This window comes from Heloderma suspectum, chromosome 4, assembly GCF_057233095.1.
Source record: "Heloderma suspectum isolate Gila_16-S chromosome 4, 16-S_ref, whole genome shotgun sequence".
NCBI classification, from domain to species: domain Eukaryota; kingdom Metazoa; phylum Chordata; class Lepidosauria; order Squamata; family Helodermatidae; genus Heloderma; species Heloderma suspectum.
Genome location: NC_139461.1, coordinates 244951282 through 244972045, shown reverse-complemented (window position 1 = coordinate 244972045; position 20764 = coordinate 244951282). Strand labels below are relative to the sequence as shown.

The 20764-nt window shown below is 41.5% G+C and overlaps 1 protein-coding gene across 8 annotated transcripts in view; it reads right to left on the bottom strand.

Moving 5' to 3' along the window:
- Nucleotides 1-20764, bottom strand: part of ANKS1A (ankyrin repeat and sterile alpha motif domain containing 1A) — a 195287-nt gene that overhangs the window by 139367 nt on the left and 35156 nt on the right. The window lies entirely within an intron of this gene.

Below are 20764 nucleotides of genomic sequence, written 5' to 3'. Positions count from 1 at the left end.
AAAAATTTCCATGGAACAGCTGTCCATGATGCATGTGAAACAAGTGGGCTTGGTGGCTTTCCAAAAACTAAAATCACAACTGCCTTTCATTATTACTAATCCCAGCAGAAAGACCATTGAAATTCTCTCTTCCCTTTTATTATGTACAAGTATTTATTCCAGAAATGGGTTGAAAAACATTAGTAAAGGAGATGCAAGATTCCAAAGTTCTATGGTGCTTGAACTACAACCAATGAATGAAGCAAATTACCACCATTGAAACTTTCTAGGAGAGAAAAATATCTAAAAGTGACTATATTTCTCATTTTACACCCATACGTTCTCTCAGCTAACTAGAAACCTAGATAGGTACAATCTCCTGTAAAATCTTTACTAATTGTAATTATGCAGTATTTAGTACTCCCTTGTCCCTTCCCAATCACCCATCCTGAAATAAATATCAAATAGTGTTCTTTATTAATCAAACCTGGTAATTTCATTTCCTACACAGCAGGTGCTCTCTATGGGTCAGTTTAGAAACTACAGCTTCTTTGAGCAGTAATTAAGAGAGAGATTCTTTCCATGAAGTACAGACTGCAGGAAAGGGAAGAGGAGAAAGCCAGAGACACCCACCCTTTAAAAAGCAGTACCACAAGTGTGTAAGTGAGCCAGAATATCCACTTATGAAATCTAAACCTTTAAAATTCCAAATAAATAGACCAGGATGAAATTGGCTGTAAAGTCATGAAAGAAGCACCAATAACAGTACCCTGTGTCACAATTTGGAATCTTAATTAGTTGGAACCTGAATCAGAATGATGGATAGAGAGAACCTGTCTCAACAGAACATTCTTATTAACAGTCTACTTGCAGAAGAACTTGATGTAATGTTGTGATATGCTTAGTAGATTAAATACTTTATAACCACTTTACAGCTAAAATTGGAAGTGGGGACAGTCAGCCTGACAGAAGGTACAGTTTCATGCAAAACTGGTGGGAAATGAGTTGATTTAGTATTTATGGGTGAATCTTTTTTCTCCTACAACGAACAGTCTGACAACGCGCTTATGTATAGCTCCCTGGGAACAAGAGGCAGAAAAGATCAGTCTGTAGTCCTGAAGCATAAACTAAACAAGAGATATATCTACCCTTCCATTTATTTTACAGATATAAAATTACACAAGGACTATAGAGCTTAAGGAAGGCACATGCTCACTTCTGCCACCAGCCAGGAGACCAAGGGTCATTGGGAGGCTACATCCCCTGCTTCCAAGGAAGAACATCAGCGCACAGGGGGGACCAACTTTGCCCCATCTACTGGCCAGAGATGGAGCACTGCAGGAAGCTTTCTTCCCCTCCCTGCCAGTAAGAATACTGTGGCCCTGCTGCCAGTTTCCCTGGAACTGCAGAGCTGAAGGGAAGCACAATTTGGTCTCTTGTCACTGGCCAGGATACCAAGGGCACTGGGAGGTCTCCCAGAAAGATCATGGCAAGGAAGAGGATCAAACTGGTCCCCACCCATTGGCCTGTGAATGTGCAGCTGCTCCGGTGCTTGTTTTCCTCTTCCCTCCTCATATATTTTCCTTTTGTATCATGTATATTAGATCACAAAACTGCAGGTAGGGTCTGTTTTGTATTTTACTGTCTGTACAGTGCTTAGAAAAGTTTAGGTCCTTTGTAAGTGTTACCAAGAGTAGAAAACAATGGGATAAGATAGAATATTTATTTAATCCAATGAATTTCAGACCCTTTTATTTAGAATGGCCCTTCATCAGAGAAATTCAGAACTAAGACATTTCAGATGTGTGAATGTGCTGGCTCTTCTGTTTCCTGTGTTATATATACTTCCTTTCTCTGCCTGGCATTATAAGGGCCTCAGACTCAGTGGAAAGGTTAACCATCTGTGGAAATGCTGCATCTGCTCTAAGTATCTCCGTATTAGGGTGAAAAGGTACACACCTCTGAGACTGATGACTGGACACCAAGCTCTGGGAATTTATTTCTTGCCCTTGAATTAATCTTCCTAATGAGGGGAAATAGAGAGAACTTCCTCAGCATCTCAAATTGTTTCCTAGTCAAATACCTGAAGAGCATATTGTCAATAGGAAAGCATAAAACAACTGGAGAGCTATAGATATGGGTGTGAAAGCAGAATGCCTTGTTAGAAACACAGATGCAAACTAGGGATTGCACCCACCTGATGCTCTAGGGCAGTTTCTGTGAGCACCAGCACTAACCTCAATTGGCAAAACTGAAGGATACCTGCCATAGCAGCTTGAACCACTAATTTCCACTGAGTTCACTCCATCACAATGTGTATATGCCAAACAGTATGAGTCCAATAAATGTGGCAGGGCACTTTCATCTGCTGCTTCCTTAGAATGTTTAACAGGACATTTATTTCCCCAGGAGGGAATCAGCCTAAGTGGGTTAGTTAGGCTGATATACCTAGCAGACTAAACTAGAGAATTTTGATCACTTAGGTTTGTAGCCATCCATGTATGAAATTCTGCAATGCCACAAATTTTATAGGGTTGTATCTAGTGGTGTCCTTCTGCCAGTGGAATGGACACCACTGACAGACTGAATCCCACCTCCCCGCAACCCCCAGATCTGCTCCAGAAGGATGTTGGACCCTCTGGAGCAGGCTGAAGGAGAAGGAAAAGGAAAACTCCCATTGCACAAGCAGAGGTCCACTCTGGATTTAGCCCTTTGTTTCACTGAAATAACTTGGAATTGCAAACTTATCGTATGAGATATGGCCTGCATGAAGTAGATTTCTACCCATGAGTAAGCACAGAAATATTGTTTAAGAATAAAGTGGAAACCATACTATGCTTTCCTCCAACATTTTGGGCCAGGCACCAACATCCTACCCAGTTTAATATGATTTAGATGATATTGGGACAACTCCCTTGCATTCTCAGCAGTGTCTCATATTGTGGAACGCATTAGTAAAGCATCTTGATTCAGATGTGGCTTGTTCAATGAATCCTGTTTTCAGGAGGTCCTGATCCTCTTCACATTTACCTAATATCATCATGCATTACAACAGTATTTGGAAGGAAACCCATATGAAATAGGATCCTGTTCTCCAAGGACTTTAAAGAAACTAGGATGCTATCAAGTGTGCCCCCAATTTCCTGACTATAAAAGTGTTTTTGGTAAATGCAGTGATATTTTCTTAAAAGTCTATAGTGATATCCAGTAATGATCAGAACTCCATTAAGGAAAGAGCCAGGTCTAAGCTGATCCACTTCTGAAAACGATGGGAGAAAAAAACAAGTCTTTCTTACTTCCAGAGCTATTAGGAAAAGAAAATGTATTTTCTAGTAGTCCAACAGTCAACACTCTTAAGGCAAAGTGACATGTCAAATACCTTAAGATCCTAATTTAAAGCTAATCCAGATGTACCACATCAAATTGTGTGACCATTTAATAAAGCTTTACTGTCAATTATGCTGCCACACACATTTAAAACTGTTGCTCAAGTATCACTTAACATTCCAGTCTTGTACAGGAAGCATTTGATGTGTGTAATGTTCTAATATTAGTCTCTCAATTTTTCTAGCAGAAAAGAGGCGTTTGATAACTCAGGAGTTATTTAGCACTTCAAAAATACCACTGACTCCAAGCTTTTTTGAAACAAAGGAGGTAATTAACTGCTAGCTAAGGCCCAGTATGAGACTGATCTGCCAAAAAGATTCTCCCCCATACTAGTAGAAATAGAATTAAACATACTTTGCACCCCTTGGATAAAGGAGCACAAAACAAAAGATATAATAAATCCCAGTTAGGTATTATTAGTTTATTAGCTTTATATTGTTGATTTTATTGTGAATTTATTTGTAGTAATAGCATTATTGTAAGATCTCTAGATAATTTATTTTATGAGGCATTTCATAAATGTAATAACTAAATAAATATTTAATCACACAAGGGGACGGTTATAGTCTGTAGAAGTTCTTGAAGCATGCAATCAATTTAACATACATCATCTATGCCATAAGATACTCCTTAGTTGTGCTCTACTTTTCATAAACTCACACCACTTGAACAGAGCTGGTACAGAAACATAAAAGCAATCCTCAAATGGTACCCAGGAGTCAAGATTTCAGCAATAACAATTCCCTAGCAACCGCTGGACAGTGCTTTAGTGCGGTATGCGTATTTCTCATCAAGGCTCCAAATATGACTGTGACATGCACCTATGGATGTGCCTCGTTCATAGGAGAGTACTTTAAGCAAACTGGAATAAAACCACAATTCCAAATTTCAGTTTTTCTCCTAACTCTCTCAAGTGCTTTATCTTTACCTTGTTGAGATAGTCAAGGTTTCCCAAGATTTGGGAGGCACTTTCATATTTGTATTTCATACCAACTACAACAAATCATTTTAGCTTGGAAGAACCCCAAAGGGTGGACAGTTTGTAGCTTTTGGCAAGATGTTCTGAGAGTGTGTGTGATTGTTGTTGTTTTCCTAGCTGCTGCTCTGTGCTCAGGCACATGATTCTTGTGGGTGGGGCTTCTGCTGCATGAGGAGAGTCACTGAACCAGTTTTGGGGGTGGGGGGCAGCAGCTACATAGCTGTATAAGTAGCCTGCCAGTCCTAGGGAACTCATGATCTATAGCGGGTGCACAAGTACAGCAAATACAGAGTTTTTCTTAGGAGTTTGGAGGAGACCAGGAGGCAAGACAAGTTTGCAAGACAGTCCTGCTTTATGAGCATGAGGCAAGGGGGCAGTGAAAAAGCAACAAGACAGTAAGTTCAGCTGACAGCAAATTTAGCAACAGAGCAGGGAGGACAGGACAGGCAACCCCTCTTTCCCTTCTTATAGTAAATAACTTAACTTTCCAAGTAAACAGAAACAGTACAGAAAAAGCAGCTATGACGGTAAAAACAAGAGGGGTGTGGGGGATCTCCAGTGTATTGCACAGACTGTCAAATATATGACTATTTGCTAGCTGGACAGAAGTATGTGCTTGGTGCAATGAGCTCCTGGCTCTCAGGGAACAAGTTTATTCCCTTGAGGCCAAGATTGCTGACCTGGAGAAGCTGAAAGAAGTAGAGAATCTGGTGGATGAGGCTTTCAAGGAAGAGGGAAATGATCCCCTGGAAGGAACCTATTCCTTGGGAGGTGAATATATACCATCTCACACTGAAGGTATGTCTCTGGGGGGCAGGGGGCTATTGATAATGGGTGATTCAATCATTAGAGATATAGACAGCTGGGTTCATGATAGGCATGTAGACCACATGGTGACTTGCCTGCCTAGTGCAAAGGTTATGGATATCATGCATCATCTAGATAGCCTGTGGTAAAGAGTGCTGGAATGAAGTCAGCAGTGATGGTATATATCAGCACCAATCATATGGGGAAATGTAGTCATGAGGTCCTGAAAGCCAAATTTAAATTGCTATGTAGGAGTTTGGATGTCAGGACCTCCAAGGTGGCTTTTTCTGAAAAACTATGTGTTCCATGTGCAACACCAGCTAGACAGGTGAAGTTGAGGGGTCCCAGTGTGTGGATGAAAATGCAGTGTAGAGGTTTAGATTAGTCAGGCACTGTGGAACATTTTGGGACAAGCCAGGCTTGTACAAAAGGGACAGGTTCCACTTGAATCAGAATGGAACCAGACTCCTGGCGCAACATTAAAATGGTGGCAGAGCAGCTTTTAAACTAATCTCTGGGGGAAAGCAGAGAGGAGCTGAAGAGCTTCCAGGGGATGAGGGTGAAAATGCTTTTGATTGTCCAAATGCAGGCAGGGTAGAAATAGGCTATGACTATAGTAGAACATGATAATTAGTCAAGGAGCCCACAAAATGCGGACTCCAGATACATTCAAGGCTCTGAACCAAGATGGGGGAATTGGAGTGCTTGGTTTAAAGACCAAAGGTATCATGGACGTAACAGAAACCTGGTAGAATGAAGAGAACCAATGATATATGGTCTGCTTATAAGATCTATGGGAAGGCCGGGGAAAGGCAAACTCTGTGTGTGTGTGTGGGGGGGGCACCAGTATATGTCAAAGAGGGCATAATATTAAATTAGAAACCTCAAAAGGGGGAGACTCCCCCACAGAATCACTGGAGGTGACAGTACCTGACTCAAAAAGTAATTTAGTACTGAGGACATGCTAGAGATGTGAAGGCTTAATTTTTGTTGAAAAATCCAGAAAAATTCATGGGGGGGGATTATTGTTCCCCCCCCAATTTTCCAAAAATCCCTGGAAAAAATGGAGGGTAGAGATGGGTGTTGTTGTTTTAATTCTGGTGAAATTCTGGGACTGCTAGATATGAAGTTGAAATGGAAAGTTTTGTTGTTGTTCAGTCGTTAAGTCGTGTCCGACCCTTTGTGACCCCATGGACCATAGCATGCCAGGCCTTCCTGTCCTCCGCTCTCTCCCGGAGTGTGCTTAAGTTCATTTACTTATCTTACATTCCAGGTTTCTAAGCAATATTGTTCTTTACAGCATCGGATTTTCTTTTCACCACCAGACACATCCACAGCTGAGTGTCCTTTCCGCTTTGGCCCAGCCACTTCACTCTTTCTGGCGCTACTTGGAAATTCCCTCTGCTCTTCCCCAGTAGTATATTGGACACCTTCCGACCTGAGGGGCTCATCTTCCAGTGCCATATCTTTTAGCCGTGTGATACGTTCCAGGGGGTTTTCTTGGCAAGAATACTGGAGTGGGTTGCCATTTCCTTCTCCAGTGGACCACATTTTGTCAGAACTCTCCGCCATGACCTGTCCGTCTTGGGTGGCTCTGCATGGCATAGCTTATGGCTTCACTGAGTTACGCAAGCCCCTTCGCCACAACAAGGCAGTGATCCATGAAGGGGAATGGAAAGTTAAGTTAGGACATTTTTAGTCTACTGAGTGACTGAAGATCTCACTGCTCTTGCTACATTTGAACATATTTCCTACAACCATCAAGGTCATAGGGATGGATACCTATTTAGATATATGGACTGCTTATATTAACATATATATTGGAAATGAAAGCATTTAACCCTTTTCCCCCCTTTGGGTTTTTTCTCCTTTTTTCCCTTTCCTATATCAACAGTGATGTTAATGATTACTGTATATTAATGTTTTATTAAATGATTTCTCCCTGTTTTTGTTGTTTTGCCTTTTTCTTGTTGCTGTTGTTAGCTGCAAATAAAAAGATTTTAAAAGAAAGTTGAAATCTCTCCAGAATGCTTGGGAGTTACTCAAAAACACCAAAATTGAAGATCAGTAAGTCAGGAAAGGTTTGTTGTTTATTCAGTCAGTCGCTTCCGACTCTTCGTGACTTCATGGACCAGCCCACGCCAGAGCTTCCTGTCGGCCGTCGCCACCCCCAGCTCCCCCAAGGTTGAGTACTAAGGTCAGGAAAGGTACTACTAACAAAAAGGAACACAAATTTGCCCAAAAGAAATGCAGGCAGACAATAATAAAAAATAAATAAACACAGAATCATAGAATAGTAGGGTTGGAAGGGGCCTACAAGACCTTTGAGTCCAACTCCCTGCTCAATCCAGGAATCCAAGTCAGATTGGATTCCAAGTACATCAGTAGCAGGAAGCCAGTTGGACCATTGCTGACAAGGGAGTTAAAGGAATGTTAAAGGAGGATAAGGAGATTATAGAGAAGCTGAATTTATTCTTTGCATCTGTCTTCGATGCAGAAGATATACAGCAAATATCAGCTCCTGAACTGATATTTCAGGGAGTCCGAGGAACTGAGGCAAATAGTGGTAACAAGAGATTACATTCTAGACTTATTAACAAATTGAAAAGAAACAAATAGGTATCCATCCAAGAGTTCTGAATAACTCAAATGTGAAACTGCTGATTTTCTAGCAAAAACACGTAACATGTCTTCAAGATCAGCCACTGAATCAGGGGACTGGAAACTGGTGAATGTAACACCAATTTTTTTTTTAAGGAATCAGGAAATTATAGCCCAGTCAGCTTAATATCTATTCTGTGCAAATTGATGGAAAGCATTATTAAAGATAACCTTATCAAGCGTATAGAAGGCCAAGTCTTGCTGAGAAAGGATCAACATGGCTTCTGCAAAAGTAAGTCCCACCTCACTAAGCTTTTAGAGTTGTTTGAGAAGTTCAACAAGCATGTGAATGTGGGTGATCTGACAGACATTGTTTACTTTGATTTCCAAATGGCTTTTGACAAAGTCTCTCACCAAAGACTCCTGATGCAAACTTAGCAGTCATAGATTCGTAACTGGTTGAAAAACAGGAAGCAGAAAGTAGGAATAAATTAACAGTTCTCGCAATGGGGAAAACAGTGGAGTCTCCCAAGGATCTATATTGGGATCAATACTTTTTAACTTGTTCATACATGATCTGGATTTAGGGGTGAGCAGTGAGGTGGCCAAGTCTGCTGATGAGACCGAATTATTTAGGATGGTAAAAGCAAAAAGAGATTGTGAAGAGCTCCAAAGGGATATCTCCAAACTGGAGGAATGGGCATTAAACTGGCAAATGTGATTCAATGTATGGAACTGTGAAGTGATGCACACTGGGGCAAAAAGTCCTGATTTCACATGCATGCTGACAGGGTCTGAAGTGGCAGTGACTGGTCAGGATAGGGATCTTGGGGTTATAGCTCAACTGAAATGTCAACCCAACATGCAGCTGCAGTGAAAAAGGCAAATTTCATTTTCAGTAGGAAAGCAATCAAAAACAAAACTGCCAATATCACAATTCCTTTATACCTATCTTTTTTTTAAAAAAAAAACTTTTTATTCTATTTTTTATCTTTATAAATGAAATAAACAGTACCAACAACCAAGTCATTATCTACAGTTTCCAACAATACAGTATTCTTAGGAGGACACAGCAATAACGAAGAAGAAAAACAAAAGAAGGAAAAGAAAGAAGAAAGCAAGAAAGAAAAAGAAATATGAAAAAGTTACTTAAAAGGATTAAATTTAAACTCCATTACACACAAACTTCAAATATCATTCTACTGAAAAGTTATACCTATAACATTGCCGACACTACAATTCAGTACAGCATAGATAATCAACCTTATATTTCACTGTCATATCAGTCTTATAGCAAGGGAGCAAGCCTACAATTCATTTCCAATAACCATATATTGCCCTTCAGTTAGCATATAACAGTAAAGCTTAACAATTTAACCAGCCAAAAATATTACTAATCAAAGTCTCATAATAATGATAGTAATAATAAAAAAAGAAAGAAATTAAAAAGGATAAGTAATAATAGTAACAAATCACTAATAAATTTTATGCTATCTATATTTTAGATAGTGTTATTTCTAAATCTATATATGAATGTATACGTATCTATACACACACAAACAGGAATTTTATTATACAGTATAACATGTCTAATGTAAAAAAAGAGGAAATACAGGTGGAAAGGGGGGGATATATGTAAACAGTCCTCTGGACTGGCATACTGCCCGGATCTTATAACCCAAATAAATCCGAAAGACAAAAATAATTGAAAAGTTATCAGCTCATGAGGCTGGGGAAGATGTCTCCCATGTCTTACTTTGAACACCAGCTAGTCAAGCCTCCGCCATTTCATGATTTAAAAACTTTTTCATCTGGCCTTCAAAAAGAATGCAAAATATAGCAGGATTTTTGATATGATATTGCAGATTCATTTGTCTTGCCTGATTTCTCACCTTGGTAAACTGCCTTCTTCTGTCCGCGATTTAGTTAGTGTAATCTGGAAATAACATAACTTTGTCTCATGTTGGCCCCCCAAAAAGTTCTCCCACTTCTCTTGCCAAGCGCAAAATATGATATTTTGTAGAAACTCTTGCAAATTGAACTATAACAGTATAGGCAGTCCCTTTGGTGCCACGAACTGGACCTGGAACATGGTATGCATGCTCAATATCGAGTACATAATCAGATGGCAGAGCGAGTAGCTCATGCAGAAATTTATCTAAGAATTTAAACAGACTTATATCAGAAGGCAGATCTTTGATACCAAGGATACGCAGATTCGCTCTATGAGTATGTGCCTCCAGCTGGGAAATTCTCGCAGACAGGATATTATGGGAGACATGCATAGCTGTCTCTTGCACAGGCACCTGGTCTTGGAGAGTATTAACCTTCAATTCCATTTTTTGCAAAGAGCTATTAATTAAATCCACAGCCCCTTGAAGGTTAGCAATAGAATCTTGGATTGTATCCAGCCTCTTAGCCTGTTCCGCTAATTGAGAAGATAAAGTTTTTTATCAGAGCCAGCAACCCCCCTACATCTCCGGCATCACTAGAAACGTTTGCCAAGGGAGGGGTTGGGGGAGTTGGTGACGGTCCCGCAGCTTTTTTCCTTCCCCTTGATGCTGCCATCCTCCTCTTCTGTAAAGAAAGCAAGTAAGTAGAATTACAAACAGTCACGTCAACAGATTTTGCAGGTCCTCATATATTGTTGGTATTTTAAATTCATAAATACTTTTGGAACTCGTTAGCCCTGAAGTCTCCTAATTACATAGGAGTTTCAAAACAGCTTTGAGTAGATGACGCTCTGGAAAACTGACCTTAGAGTCTAGCTCTTCTGCTGCTCCGCAAAAGGAGTTGTTCTTCCAAGATCTTATCCAGATGTACTCTAGCTTCCCCTTTTAATTCCAGGGGAAAATGAAAAGGTTTTTCAACCTTTTAAAAGCTGTTTGAGGAGGCAACCTGCGGAACCTCTGCAGGACGCTTGCCAGGGCAACATGGCTCCTACCGGAAGTCCCCAAAATTTCTCAATTCCTTTATACCTAGCAATGGTGTGACCATTCTTTGAATATTGTGTGCAGTTCTGGTCACTGCATCTCAAAAAAGATATTGTAGAGCTGAAAAAGGTGCAGAAAGGGACAACCAAAATGATCAAGGAGCTACAGCAACTCCCCTATATGGAACGATTCCAATATTTGGGGCTTTTTAGCTTAAAAAAGGGTGTATAAGGGGAACCATGATAAACTATGTGTACTGTGGAGAAAATGGATAGGAAGATGTTTTCTCCCTCTATCATAGTACTAGAACCCAGGATCAGCCAACAAAGCTAAATAGTGGGAAATTCAGGACAGATAAAACTACTTCACTCAGCACACAGTTAAACTGGAATTTGCTACCACAACATGTAGTGATGGCTGCCAACTTGGATGACTTTAAAAGGAGATTAGACAAATTCATGGAGGATGAGACTATCAAAGGCTACTAGTCATGATGACTTGTAGCTGTTTTCCTATAACATGCTCTCTTGACCGTAGCCCATCCTGGCTTATTCAAGCTAGCTGGAAGGGAATGGCCAGGTGGATCCAGAGAGTAGTGAATGCATCCTTGTGCGATGGGGTGGTGCCTATCGCCTTGATGGAGGCAATTGTGCCTTCAGTCCAGAGGAAGCCTTTCCTGGATCTGGAGGTATACAGCAACTTTTGGTCACAAATACCCTTTTGGGGGGCAAGGTGCTTCAAAGAGAGTTGGTTGTGCAGTTGCAGACATTCTTGGAAAACACCAATTATCTAAACCCATTTCAATCTGGGTTCAGGCATGGTTTTGGGACAGAATCAGCTCTGGTCATCCTAATGGATTACCTCCCCTGGGAGAAGGACAGAGGGAGAGCAACTCTGTTGATCCTGCTTGTTCTCTGAGCAGCTTTTGATACTGTTGATCGCAGTATTCTTTTGGATCATCTCCACGAGCTGGGCGCAGTGTTTTACAGTGGTTCCACTCCTTCTTAACAGGGACATTTCCAGAAGGTAACACTGGGTGACTGTGCCTTGCTACGCTGGCAATTCTACTGTGAGGTGATTCAGTGTACCATCTTATCTCCAATGCTATTTAACATCTATATGTAGCTGAGTGTGTGTGTGTGTGGGGGGGGGGGGGTTAGGAAATTTGGGATGAGGTGTTGTCAGTATGCTCTATTTCTCTGTGACATATGAATCGAGAGAGGCCATGCATGTTCTGAACCAGTGCCTGGACACAAATGATGGGTTGAATGAGGGCAAAACAAACAGCATTGTAAGCAGCATAGAAACTGATTAAACAAACAAACAAATAAATAAAAACAAGAATAATACCTGCCCTTAAAAAGTGTCCACTGCAGAGGGAGCAATCCAATGACCCTTGAACAGATACTTTGGATTCCTGGATCCGAGGTTGGAGACAGTACTCCAACCTTGGACCCAGGAATCTGAGCTCTCTGCCCCTCCCCCTTGCAGCCAGCACAGAGACAACCATGCTGGCTGCCTGTCCAAGGTCACAAAAGCAACCTCAGGGAGGAGGTTAGCAGACATTCCTGTGGGTGGGAAGGGGAGAGTACTGGAGAGGCTGGTTTATGCCATATCCTGAGGCCTCACCAGCCTCCTTCCCTCCCACTCCATGACGTCTCAGCTCGATGGGCAAAAAAGTCAGTCTAGCTGAAATGCTAAGTGGGAGGTGCAGTGGAGGCGAGGATCGCCTCCGCCTCACCTCCCACTCTGCACTGGATGCTTGTAAGCCTCTGAGTTCTACATAGACCATCTACAACCACTATGCAAGTAGCTAGACTCCTTTTATTGTTTGTCACAGGCAGTAGGACTATGTATTTACTCCACAGAGACAAATATAAGCAATTTGACCCAAAGCATAAACGTAAGTGGAAGGTAAAAGAAAGGACTGGTTATTTGTGCATGTCATCCTGCGAAGAGTTTTGTTATTGTTCAGTCGTTAAGTCGTGTCCAATTCTTCGGGACCCCGTGGACCATAGCACACCAGGCCTTCCTGTCCTGCGCTCTCTCCCGGAGTGTTCTCCAGTTCATATTCATTGCATCGGTGATGCTATCTAGCCATCTCATCCTCTGCTGTCCCCTTCTCCTTTTGCCTTCAATCTTTCCCAGCATCAGGGTCTTTTCCAGGGACTTTTCTCTTCACATTAGGTGGCCAAAATATTTGAGCTTCAGTTTCAGTATCTGTCCTTCCAATGAGCACTCAGGGTTGATTTCCTTTAGGATGGACTAATTTGACCTCCTTGCAGTCCCGGGAGTCTTCTCCAGCACCATGGTTCGAAAGCATCAATTCTCCTGCGCTCAGCCTTCCTTATAGTCCAGCTCTCACAACCATACATTACTACTGGGAAAACCATAGCTTTGATTAGACGGACCTTTGTCAGCAAGGTGAAGTCTCTGCTTCTTACTATGCTGTCTAGGTTTGCCGTAGCTTTCCTCCCAAAGAACAAGCGTCTTTTAATTTCATGGCTACAGTCACCGTCTGCAGTGATCTTGGAGCCCAAGAAAATAAAATGTCATTGCTGCCATTTCTTCCCCTTCTATATGCCAGGAAGAGATGGGGCCAGATGCCATGATCTTAGTTTTTTTAATGTGGAGTTTCAAACCAGCTTTTGCACTCTCCTCTTTCACCCTCAACAAGAGGCTCTTTAGATCCTCTTCGCTTTCTGCCATTAGGGTGGTATCGTCTGCGTATCTGAGGTTGTTGATAATTCTCCCAGCAATCTTAATTCCGACCTGTGATTCATCCAACCCGGCGTTTCTCATGATGTACTCTGCATATAAGTTAAATAAGCACAGCGACAATATGCAGCCTTGTCGTACTCCTTTCCCAATTTTGAACCACTCGGTTGTTCCATGTCTGGTTCTTACTGTTGCTTCTTGACCCTCGTACAGGTTTCTCAGGAGATAAGGTAAGGTGGTCTGGTACTTGCATCTCTTTCAGAATTTGCCACAGTTTGTTGTGATCCACACAATCAAAGGCTTCAGTGTAGACAATGAAGCAGAAATAGACGTTTTTCTGGAATTCTCTTGCTTTCTCCATGATCCAGCAAATGTTGACGATTTGATCTCTAGTTCCTCTGCCTCTTCGAAACCCAGCTTGTACTTCCAGTAATTCTCGGTTCACATACTGCTGAAGCCTAGCTTGTAGGACTTGAGCATCACCTTGCTGGCATGTGAAATGAGCACAATTGTACAGTAGTTTGAACACTCTTTGGCATTGCCCTTCTTTGGGATTGGAATGCAAACTGACCTTTTCCAGTCTTGTGGCCACTGTTGAGTGTTCCAAATTTGTTGGCATATTGAGTGCAGCACTTTAACAGCATCATCTTTTAGCATTTTAAACAGCTCAGCTGGAATACTGTCATCTCCGCTAGCTTTGTTGTTAGTAATGCTTCCTAAGGCCCACTTGATTTCACTCTTGAGGATGTCCGGCTCAAGTTCAGTGACCGCACTATCATGGCTATCAGGGACATTCAGATCTTTCCTGGATAGTTCTTCTGTGTATTCTTGCCACCTCTTCTTCATCTCATCTGCTTCTGTTAGGTCCCTGCCTTCTTTGTCCTTTATCATGCCCGTCTTTGCACAAAACGTTCCCTTGAGATCTCCGATTTTCTTGAAGAGATCTCTAGTCTTTCCCATTCTATTCTTTTCCTCGATTTCTTTGCATTGTTCATTTAAGAAGGCCTTCTTGTCTCTCCTTGCTATTCTCTGGAAATCTGCATTCAGTTGGATATATCTTCCCCTTTCTCCATTGCTTTTTGCTTCCCTTCTTTCCTCAGCTACTTGTAAAGCCTCATCAGACAGCCACTTGGCTTTCTTGCATTTCTTTTTCTTTGGGATGGATTGAGTTGCTGCCTCCTGAATAATGTTACGGACCTCCATCCATAGTTCCTCAGGCACTCTTTCTATCAGGTCTAATCCCTGAAATCTATTCGTCACCTCCACTGTATATTCATCAGGGATATGATTTAGGTCATACCTGAATGGTTTAGTGGTTTTCCCTACATTCTTCAATTTCAGCCGAAATTTTGCAACAAGAAGCTCATGATCTGAGCCACAGTCAGCTCCAGGTCTTGTTTTGACTGACTGTATAGAGCTTCTCCATCTTTGGCTACAAAGGACATAATCAATCTGATTTCAATATTGACCATCTGGTAATGTCCATGTGTAGAGTCGTCTCTTGTGCTGTTGGAAAAGAGTGTTTGCTATGATCAGCGTGTTCTCTTGGCAAAACTCTATTAGCCTTTGTCCTGCTTCATTTTGTACACCAAGGCCATGCCTGCCTGTTATCCCAGTGATTTCTTGACTTCCTACTTTAGCATTCCAATCCCCTATGATGAAGAGGACATCTTTTTTTGGTGTTAGTTCTAGAAGGTGTTGTAGGTCTTCAGAGAACCGATCAACCTCAGCTTCTTTGGCCTCAGTGGTTGGGGCATAGACTTGAATTACTGTGATGTTGAATGGTTTGCCTTGGATTCGTACTGAGATCATTCTATCATTTTTGAGATTGTACCCCAGTACTGCTTTTCCCACACTTTTATTGACTATGATCAATAAAATCATTTGTAATAATTTGAAATAATGATCATTTCTTCTAAGGGATTCTTGCCCACAGTAGTAGATATAATGGTCACCTGAATTAAATTTGCCCATGCTTGTCCATTTTAGTTTGCTGATTCCCAAGATGTCGATGTTCAATCTTGCCATCTCATGTTTGACCACCTCCAGCTTACCTTGATTCATTGATCTTACATTCCAGGTTCCTAAGCAATATTGTTCTTTACAGCATCGGATTTTCTTTTCACCACCAGACACATCCACAGCTGAGTGTCCTTTCCGCTTTGGCCCAGCCGCTTCACTCTTTCTGGCGGTACTTGGAAATTCCCTCTGTTCTTCCCCAGTAGTATATTGGACACCTTCCAACCTGAGGGACTCATCTTCTAGCGCCGTCTCTTTTAGCCTTGTGATACGTTCCATGGGGTTTTATTGGCAAGAATACTGGAGTGGGTTGCCATTTCCTTCTCCAGTGGACCACATTTTGTCAGAACTCTCCGCCATGACATGTTTGCCTTGGGTGGCCCTGCACGGCATAGCTTATGGCTTCACTGAGTTATGCAAGCCCCTTCGCCACAACAAGACAGTGATCCATGAAGGGGCTGCAAAGGTAGCTCCAAGGAAAATACCAAGCAAAATGCTGCAGAAGTCATCAAGCACAGTTTAAATGCATATAGGTGCTTTTATCCTAAAACCAATCCAATTATAACAACTCTCGGCAATCTGCTCCTTTACAAGCGGTTAAGTTCATATTCCTCCCAGCAATGGAATAAGAGAAATGTCTGAATAAAATATCTACAGGAAAGGAAAACTGTATCCACTGTCAGCACCAGTAAAGCCAGCTATTCAGATGTATGCTGCCTTCATGAATGCAAGAGACACAAGGAAGCACTCAGATCACTACAGATGTTATGAATATTTATAATTTAATATTAAATTTATTAATCGCCCATCTGGCTGGTCATCCAGCCACTCTGGGAGATGTACAACTTACAATAAAAACAATAAAAACATTTTCTAAAATACCCTAACCCACCCCAAATGCCTGCCTGAACAGCCACGTCTTTAATGCATGGCGGAAGCTCATTAAAGAGGGGGCATGACAGAGTTCCCTAGGGAGGGAGTTCCACAGAGTGGGGGCCACCACAGAAAAGGCCCTCTCCCTCGTCCCCACCAGTCTAGCTGTCCTGGCTGATGGGACAGAGAGAAGGCCATCGGAGGCTGATCTTGTTAAGCGGCCTGTCTGGTGCTGCTGGAGGCGCTCCTTAAGATAGGCTGGGCCGGAACCATATAGGGTTTTAAAGGTCAAAACCAACACCTTGAATTTGGCCCGGAAAACAACTGGAAAACAACCAGAATGCAATCCTAGGAATGGTCTATCAAAGGAACATACTCCAAACTCAGTCTGTTTCTCAAGAAGGGCTGAAAAAATATGACGTACTATCCTTGTAAAACATGAAAAACTGAGCTAATAGCAACTCACTGGAAACATAACTGATTAAAGGGCAAGCATAAAATACTGCTAGTAAGTCAACATCAGATGGGAAAAGAGCGGCTAGAAGCAGTACTTCCAAGGAACACTTGGATTGTAATCCTATTGGGATCACTGGAGGGCAGTAGCGGCTTTAATGTTTTGGCTAGGCCCTGCCAGTGGCATGCAACCACTTCCTCCTGAGAGAGTTCAGCCCTCAACATCAAAAAGACTGCCTACCAGTGCACTACAGGAGGGGCAAGCAGAAGGTAAATTATGAACTACTGGTAGTTCTCTGGGTGATTCGCAGCAGATCTGCAAGGGTTTGTGACTCAATCATTCAAAAATAGAAAATAAAACTAGAAGTTAAAAAATACAGAAATCTCTGTCATGGCTGGCCTAGTGCTAATAGTTCATCTCCTAGCCTCAGTGTTCCTCACCTGTAAAACATGAGTATTAATTGGTTGCCTTTGACCAGGTCATTGTGGAACTCTACTGGCCACTTTTGAGAGTTTTGTGTTGGAATCCCTGTCTTTATTAACTCAGATGTAGATTTGAGGATGCAGTTGTCAGGAGCGCCCTAGCAGCCTCTTTCAGTCTACTCCAATAGCCAACTCAAGACACAGACAAAACGATTATTTTCAAGGCTTTAATTCTTTTACAATTTAATGACTCTTTCAGATGCTAATCACCAGCAACTAAGCAATGAACAGCAGATCAGCCTATGCTCCGGGTTAGGCAGTTGGTCCCCGTTTGAAGGAGAATCACTTGCAGACCCTGAATTGAAGGGCTAGGGAGAGTTCCTCCCTCTTTCCCTTGGGTCCACGGGACATGACCGTTGCTTGCGCGTCAAACGGGCACTACGCCTCCTTTCCGCGCCCTCCATCCCTCGTCGCTCCCTGTGTCTGCGTCGAGCATCTAGCAAGCCCCCCTCCCGCACTCTCTCACTGCCAGGGTCACTATCTATCTCAGGAATGCTGGCAGGAGGAATCTCTGCCAGCTGCTGTGCCTGTGAGGGATGAGCGGGCTCTTTTCCCACCGATTGCTGTTCCTCCTCAAAATCAGAACTGCTCTGGGGTTCTATGGGCTCAGTTTCCACCCTGACAGCAGTAGGTAAATGGCTCCACTGCACCCCCCACTATTTTACACATAGCTCTGATTAAAGGAGCTTAGGTTCTAGTAAAGAACACACAAAGTAGATCCTACAAGCCCAAAGTCTGCCCACCCCTGCACTATGGTGATGGTTGGATATTGCACTGAACATGTAGAGATGAGGGGATTCACAGGCGAGAAGGCAAATGATCTGGCATTACTTTTCCAGTAGCAATTAGGGTTTTCAGACACAGCAGTAATACATATCTTAAACCAGGGTTGGGGAACATTTGGCCCTCCAGATGTTGTTGGACATAAATGCCCATCAGCCCCAGCCAGCATAGCCAATGATGAAGGCTACTGGGAGTTGCTGTTCAACAATATCTGAAAGGCCACACATTCCCTACCCTTGCCTTAAACAAACATGCAGAGTTACCTCTCACTGTAAGATTTTAGTTCAAGTTGTTAACTCTTAAGCCAAGTATGGAAGTTGTTCTGTAACCACAACATCTATACCAGTGGCTTAGATCCAGAGGCACCTTGCACAAGCAGGAAAGCACTTCTGCTAGGCTGCCTTGAACAATTCTCCCAAATTCCTCTTTCCACACTATTCCAGGGAGTCCACTGACCCTCAGCAGCAGCTTCTGGAAGGATTCAGGGGGCTGTGGCAAAGGGAAGGAGCCAAGAAATCCCTGTTATGTGAGTGGTACAACTAAGATTCCCAAACATTCAAGCACATCTACATGAATCAGCTGTAGGAAGTGTGTGATCTTCTCAACTAAGGTTCCTAACTGATGTATTCCGTATGGCCAACATATATAGAACAAGTGTCTTATATAAAATTTATTTTTATTTTAAAATATTTTCTGGATTAAATAGTATTATGAGGACAGAACATCATTACTGGATTTCCACTAGAAGGAAATTAGCTGCCCTAGTATGTTAAGAGGATTGGAAAGCATGTTCTTTATTACACATAAGAGATTTATTATATATAAGCTGCTGAGGACAAATGGGGGATCAAAATGCACCTAGAAATACTACTGTTTTTATTTTTTAAAATTCTGCTGTATAATAGCTTTATTACAGGCATGTGTTCATGATACTGAGTGCTAATGTTACATATAAATCTGCAATTTTTGGAAATCAGAGTCAGGTAGAAGACGCTGATACATATTAGCTTAATTCCTCACTCATTTCTAGCAATGAAGCTCTGTGAGATAGCTTAATATGTAAAGTTTGGGACTATTGTTATACAATATTCAATCTAGTGTAAAGACACGAGTTTATCACTCTAGATATGTGCACATATGTGCACAGCAGATTAATATTACTGAGGGCACTAAATCATAGTACACACTCAAATGATGACATTTAGCAAGCATTCACTAAACAATTATGCTATATGGATATCCCAAAATAATAGGTTTTGTGATCAAATGCTTGTGTTTGACCTTTTTCTGTCATGCTGAAAGCTTAATTAGACTGTTCAAAGATATTCAGATGCAGGCTTAAGTTTACTACCAACAGAATCTAAAAAGATTAAAGGTCCTAAATGCTGTTGCTGTTAGTGGTGAAGATGGATTGATTTGATTGGTTTATTAAATTTTCTTCTTTTTGTTACTTGTGACTTGCCTCTTTTCTGGAAAAATGGTAAGGAACTATGGTTATATACAATAAAATCAACTGTAATGGGACCCCATCTGTGGAATGCCCTCCCCAAAGACACTCACCTAGCACCTACATTATACTCATTTCAGCACCAGGTGAAGACCTTGTAATTTTCACAAGCATTTTAGAAACTGTTTTAGTGGTTTTAGATCTTTTTCGACACTTCACACTGATTTTATTATATGCTGCAGCTAGTTTTATTTTTAATCTGACTTGTTTTATCATTATTTTTGCCATTTTACTATATGTTTTTAATTTGTACATCACCAGAGAACTTTAGCTACTGGATGATTTAAACATGCAATGCACAAACACAATCAAGACATGTTCTCATTGAGGCTGCTGTTGTAATAATCAGAAGAAAACTAAGTGGGAAGGCATTTGCTCCACTAATAAAAACATATGCGGAGAGGCCAATCCTATGAAAGGTGAGGCATGACGGTCATCTCTAGAAGATGCCAAAGATACTCATACAACCTTGAATATACAATTAGTGGTCTGTGCCTAGCCCATGATAAACTTAGAAATAGGTACATTCAATACATTTAAAAGACATTTAATTCAACTAATATCTGAGTTCCAGAGGAAAATAGTGGCAGCAATAAGTATAGCAGCCAACAAATAATTAGACACCTACATATATATATCTGCTACTTGTCTTACTGTTAAGCAATTAGCAAGATCATGGCATACATTCAGGAGTTGTAGCAACAGGAAATTACATTAAATCTGTTTTAAAGGGCAGTGACAAGTTCTTAGTTCATAATATCAGCACTGGGATTACAAGGTATCAATTTGTCTTAAAAGGGCAAAACATTGGCCCCATACACTAGTGCATCAGTTGCTACAAGTTGCTTGTTTGAGAAATACTATGAAATGCATTCATTTTACATATAGTTTCCACAACATGAAGACATTTTCATCCAGTACAGTAAATTTGGATAGGTATGCCTCACATGCTCACATATGTAAGTGTGGTGTAGTGTTAATGTCAAACTAGAAATGGGGAAACCCAAATTCAAATCTCCACTCAGCCATGAAGCTCACTGGGGTGACCTTAGGCTAGTCACTCTCTCACTCAGCCTAACCTTCCTTACAGGGCTGTTGTGAGAATAAAATTGGGAGAGGGGGAATCATGAATACCATCTTCAGCCCCTTGGAAGAAAGGCAGGATATAAAATGTAATGTATCATGGATAATATGGAATTCTTCTCAACCCATCCACTTTTACAGTTACACCATTCTTAAAGT